A 5,671-nucleotide genomic window follows, 5' to 3' on the forward strand; every position below is an offset into this window, starting at 1 on the left:
CTAGAAGTCCTGAGTTCAAGTCCCAGCAACAACATGGTGGCTCATAATGAGATCTGGTGCCAATACTGTATACACAATAAATCAACAAGTAAATCCTTAAAAAAAAAAAAAAAAAAAGGTACCTCCTTGTTAAGTGAGCAGCTCAGATAGCAGCCACCACAATCAAGACACAACACTCTATTACTGCTCAATAGTCCTCACCTGCTCCTTGGTAGTGCGCCTGTGGTGCTTGGCAACCGAGCTCTGCTTTCTTTATAGTTACAGAGAGGATGTGCCTGCTCTGGGTTTCCAGGGCTTTAGCGTGGAGAACGATTGAAGGGAGCAAGACCAGATGGGAGAGACCCATTGGCAGGGTTTTGCAAGACCCCAGGTTCTGCATCGTGATGATGGCTGCCGGCATGGGAGAAAGGGTAGATGTGACATACTATAGAACCCAGATTCTCCACCTCTTCACTCGTATTCTCATGCCTCCCACTCTTCAACTGACCTTGGGAGCTCAGTCCAGTGCTCCAGTGAGGGTCTCTGCCTGTTTCCATCAGTTGCTAGATGAGGGTTCTATGGTGATATTTAAGATATTCATCAGTAGCCAAACAAGAGGCTGCGGCTTGGGTAGTGAGGAGCCAGTTCTCACCGGAGCTTGGGGAAGGAAGTGTCCGTGTCGGCCTCGGAGGGACGCGCTGGCGCGAGGTAGACGCCGTGCCACCGTTGGCAATGGGCAAGGGAGACCCCAACAAGCCGCGGGGCAAGATGTCCTCGAACGCCTTCTTCGTGCAGACGTGCCGCGAGGAGCACAAGAAGAAGCACCCCGACTCGTCGGTCAGCTTCGCCGAGTTCTCCAAGAAGTGCTCCGAGAGATGTCTGCAAAGGAAAAATCGAAGTTCTTAGATTTGGCCAAAGGCGACAAAGCTCGCTATGACAGGGAGGTGAAGAATTACGTTCCTCCCAAAGGTGGTAAGAAAGGAAAGAAAAAGGATCCTAATGCTCCAAAGAGACCACCGTCTGCCGTCTTCCTGTTGTGCTCTGAACATCGCCCAAAGATGAAAAGTGAACACCCAGGCCTGTCTATTGGAGATATTGCAAAAAAAAAAAAAAAAAAAAAATGTGTGAGATATAGTCTGAACAGTCTGCTAAAGATAAACAACCCTATGAGCAGAAGGCAACTAAACTAAAGGAGAAATATGAAGAGGATATTGCTGCATACCGTGCCAAGGCCAAAAGCGAAGTAGGAAAGAAGGGTCCTGGTAGGCCAACAGGCTCAAAGAAGAAGAATGAACCAGAAGATGAGGAGGAGGAGGAAGATGAAGATGATGAGGAAGAAGATGAGGATGAAGAATAAATGGCTGTCCTAAAATGTGTGTAGTGTATGTGCTCAGGCAACTTATTTTGCTAAGAATGTGAAATTCAAGTGCAGCCCAACATTAGCTTCAGTATAAAAACTGTACAGATTTTGTATAGCTGATGAGATTCTTTGTAGAGAAAATACTTTTTTTAAAAAGGAGTTTGTAGCTTTTTTGGGGGGCTACAACAACAACACAGTTAGATTTAAAGCTTTTGATGTTGAATGTTCCTATATATTTCATGGTTTCTTTAATTTGTATTACCAGTAAATTTTTTTAGGATTCTCTTGTTATTTTTTTAAAAAATTTGTAATAAAATAATGTATATTTAAAAAAAGATATTCATCAGTCTGACTACAGGGCAAGGCCAGTTGGGGCACCCTTTCCACTATTGCTTAGGGTTTTAGCTGGGGTTATCCTTGTGGATTCCTGGGAATTTCTCTAGTGTCAGGTTTCTTGCTAGCCCTATAATAGTTCCCTCAATCAAAATGTCTCTTTCCTTGCTCTCATTACACCCACTTAAACAGTTTACCTGAGGTAGTGGGAGCTCACCAGCTCCAGCCTGCCAGGGAAGGAACCAGCACAAGTCCAAGCTAGTCCCTCTGAATATGGGTGACAGTTGTATGGCTGGGGCATGCTGCGGGGCCACTGGCAGTGGCACCAGGATTTATCCCTACTGCTTTTACTGACTTTTGGGGAACCCCATTCTCTTTGGATGGAGGCGGCTGCACTGGGGGCTGCTGCACTGGGGGCTGCTGCCCTGGGGCTGCTACACTGTCTTCAAACAGACCCTAGAACACAAGTCTGGGAAGATTGCTTGCTATGCTCCCAGGCAGCTGGAATCCCTCTCCATTCTGATCCACCTTGTTTGGACCAGGTAGAACCTGATCCTCACAGCCTCTCAGGCATCTTACCCGTGAGCCCAGGCGCATCTCGCTGCACTGTGTCCACCTCTTACATTCTCACACAGAGAAGTGATGTGGGATTCGCCTCTCTATGCTGTGAATACCATTGGTTAATAAAGGAACTGCTTTGGGCCTATAGCAGAGCTATGGGGGAACAGAACTAGGTGGGGAAAATTCAACAGAAGGCTAGGAGAAAGGAGGCAGAATCAGGGAGAAGCCATGTAGCCCCACCACAGTCAGACTGAACTTTACCCGTTAAAGCACAGCCACATGGCAATACACAGATTAGTAGAAATGGGTTAAATTAAGATCTAAGAGCTAGCCAATAAGAAGCTAGGGCTAATGGGCCAAGCAGTGTTTAAAATAATATAGTTTCTGTGTGATTTTGGGGCTGAGCAGCAGGGAACAAACAAGTGGCCTCCCCCCAACATAGAAGGACCTCCCTGCCCACCTGGCAGAACAGGGCAGGAGATGGCACACAGGCAGACAGCCATGCAGATGGCTCTGACTCCAGCTTCCTGACACAGCATGTGACCTGGTCTCGGGTTCCAGGTCCTCTGGGGGCAAACAAGCCCACAAGGAGCTCATCTGCCATCACTGTCTGGAAGTAAAGGAAGGAGGAGGCACTTCCTTTGGCTGATTTCTCTTTCCACTTTGGCCCACTTTTTGCCGGAGCCCCATTCTCCACCCTTGTTTGCTTAGAACAAGCAGGCTGAGTAAGGAGCTCCAGAGATGGGGAAGTAAATGTTGGCACATGCGTGTCTCAGCAAGCCCTGTGTGCAGGGGTTAGTCACTCTCTGGTGAGTCATTAAAGTGTCCTTCAGCGCACAAAAGGCCACATTTATTTCTTGTGTGAAGAAGTCCTTAGATATCTTAAATGTCAGCTCTTTTGACCTTGGTGGGGTTATCCACACAAAAATAAAAGTGGTAAAACTTTTAGCACCTACACCGTTTGAAGTCACCGCCTTGCGTTTTCTCCTCAAATTGTGTCCTTTACATGAAATATCTGCTGTCCATAGTTACTGCGGTTAATTGATTTTAAGATAGTCTCTTGCTGTAGAAGCCTGCGAACTTTCAACTCTCTTCCTCTACCTCCTGCGTGCTAGGATTACAAGTGTCTGCCACCATATCCAGCTGTTTCGTTGCTTTTTAAAACTGTCAGATATGCATTGCTGACACATGACTCAGTGAAAATAATAAGAGGTCAAAGAAATAAAGAGACTAAACTTGCCACGGAAACCAATCCTTTCCATTCCAAAACCTTTAAAAAACCTGTGCCTTTTGTCTATCAGATGCTTTTCCAGCTGCCGAGAACTGAGAAGACTATTAACATGTCGCAAATGAATGATGGACAGAAAGTGTGTCTATGGAACTGGGTGATCATGAAGGTGGATAATGGCCTCTGGAGGGGCTCTTTCCGGAGGCTTAAGTTGCAGCTTCACTCCATCCTCAGCAATAAGTGGGTGAAGTGTTTGCCAAGGGAGAAGACAGCAGCCTGCTTCACAGCTCTCAGTGTGTGCAGAGGGCGCTCGGGTGTGCTAGCCTGTGCACATCCGGGTTTAGCGGCTGGACACCTGGGCTCAGTCTGGGCTTTTCTGCTTAAAATCCATGGAAACCTGAGCAAAATGCCGGCTTTGTTTTTATTATCTGAAAGGAAAGGGTTAGGCCTAGGTTTAGACTTCTGCAAAGGGGCTTTTGTAATATCAATGAAACAGCTTGGGAAACGCTTGGCATTGCATGCCTCTCAGTGAGGGAAACTTTCAACAATTCTTTGTTGTTGTTGTTGTTGACAATCTATTTTATTTTTTAAAAAAGAATAGAATCTGGGTGCCATGTTTCAATAACAATTCTTAATGGAATGAGAATTTGCAGCTGGCAAGGGCCAGGAGAAGCTGTGCAAAGCCTGCTCAGGAACCCCAGGATGTTACAGCCCATGGGTATGAAGGCAGATCTATGCGTGGACACCATGTGGGGGATAGGTGGATAGGAAGAGTCCGGAGCAGAGGAGAAGAGGTCTACATTTTAATATTTCACAAAAGACAAGGAGGACTGAGGCCAGGCAGTAGTGGTGGCAGAGGAGTTGATGGATTAGACCTGACAGTGAAATAGTAATATAATAATATATAATTAATATAATATTAATTCTAAAATCAATTTTTCAGATCAGATCTGAGATAAGTTGAAGGAGTTAGTTTCACGGGGATTGATGACCAATTAGATGCATGAGAGACTGGCAAGTGTCTGGGACCACGCCCAGGGCCTGGCTGGATACAGTAGTTAAAACCCAGACCGTGTCATAAAGGATGCTGGTTGGACGGAGGGTGTTTGGGAATATGGAGGCTAATGGTGGGCTCAGTGTTAGAGCCAGGGGCTGCCAGGTACCAAAGACTGAGGAGGGGAGGAGAATGGTAAGGGAGTAGCCATAAATGGGCAAACGTCCAAGGGGAAATTCTCATCTGTTCATTTATTTACTACACTTACTTATTGTTTTGCAGAGGGAAATATGCTTTTCGCTTTTTCTAACCATCTGCCTTTTGCTGGGGGTGGGAGGCAGAGTCAACTTCAGCTGGGTTTCAGGAATAAAGGAGTAAGTCTTCTAAACCTGAGCATATGGTAGTCAGAGAGAAGGCGCCAGGGAGAGGAAGAGGTTAAAGTTTCAGACACTCAGAAATCTAAAATTAGGAAATTTGCAGGAAAATGAGTGAAGCTGGAAAACACTATCCTGAGTGAGGTGACCAAGGCTTGTAAAAGCAAATACTGTCTGTTCTCTCTCACGTGCAGTTTTTACATATGTGGACTCTTATTGTGAGTAGAGGTCAGGAAGTCAGAAAGGGACCCTGAGAGAGAAAATAAGGAGGCTTTAAGGAGGCGGGGCAAGAGAGTGGTGAAACAGATGTGAAAATGGAAGCCGAAGACCAGGGTGGGAGGGTACAAGCCGACTGGAGTGGGTGGCGACAGGACAGAGAGATGAGAGAGAGCTAGTGATGAGACCCGTCACAACTAAGCATAAGCAAACCTGTAACTCTGAACGCTAATTCAAATAAAATCCGGGTCCGCAAGATGGCTACGCGGGAAAAGGTGCTTGTGGCCAGGCCTGACGACTTGAGAATTCTATACATGGGCCCCACGTGACGGAAGGAAAGAACTGACTCGCGCAAATTGCCATCTGACCTCCACATGCTATAGGACACGTGCATGCATGCACACGCACAACAAATGTAAACAAAGTAATCTTACAAAATTTTAAAGACGCAAGAGTAAGGCGTGGTTGGAGGTGGAGATTAGAGCAAGAGTCCCCAGCCGGGTCTCTGGGAGGTCTTGGCGGAGAAGTGAATCCTGCCAAGCATGCAATCAGCCCCCTGCAGTTCTAACTGTGGCACAGTAGTCGGTTCTTCTTGGCCCCATCTCAGATGGGAGGCAAGGAAGTTA

The 5,671-nt window shown here is 46.5% G+C and overlaps 1 pseudogene; it reads left to right on the forward strand.

The window, feature by feature from the left end:
- The first annotated feature begins 711 nt into the window (after positions 1–711).
- Positions 712–1,336, forward strand: LOC126509520 (high mobility group protein B2-like; annotated as a pseudogene).
- The last annotated feature ends 4,335 nt before the right edge of the window (positions 1,337–5,671 follow it).

Source organism: Alexandromys fortis, unplaced genomic scaffold (assembly GCF_014885135.2).
Source record: "Alexandromys fortis isolate MF-2015 unplaced genomic scaffold, M_Fortis_MF-2015_v1.1 scaffold_93, whole genome shotgun sequence".
Lineage (NCBI taxonomy): Eukaryota > Metazoa > Chordata > Mammalia > Rodentia > Cricetidae > Alexandromys > Alexandromys fortis.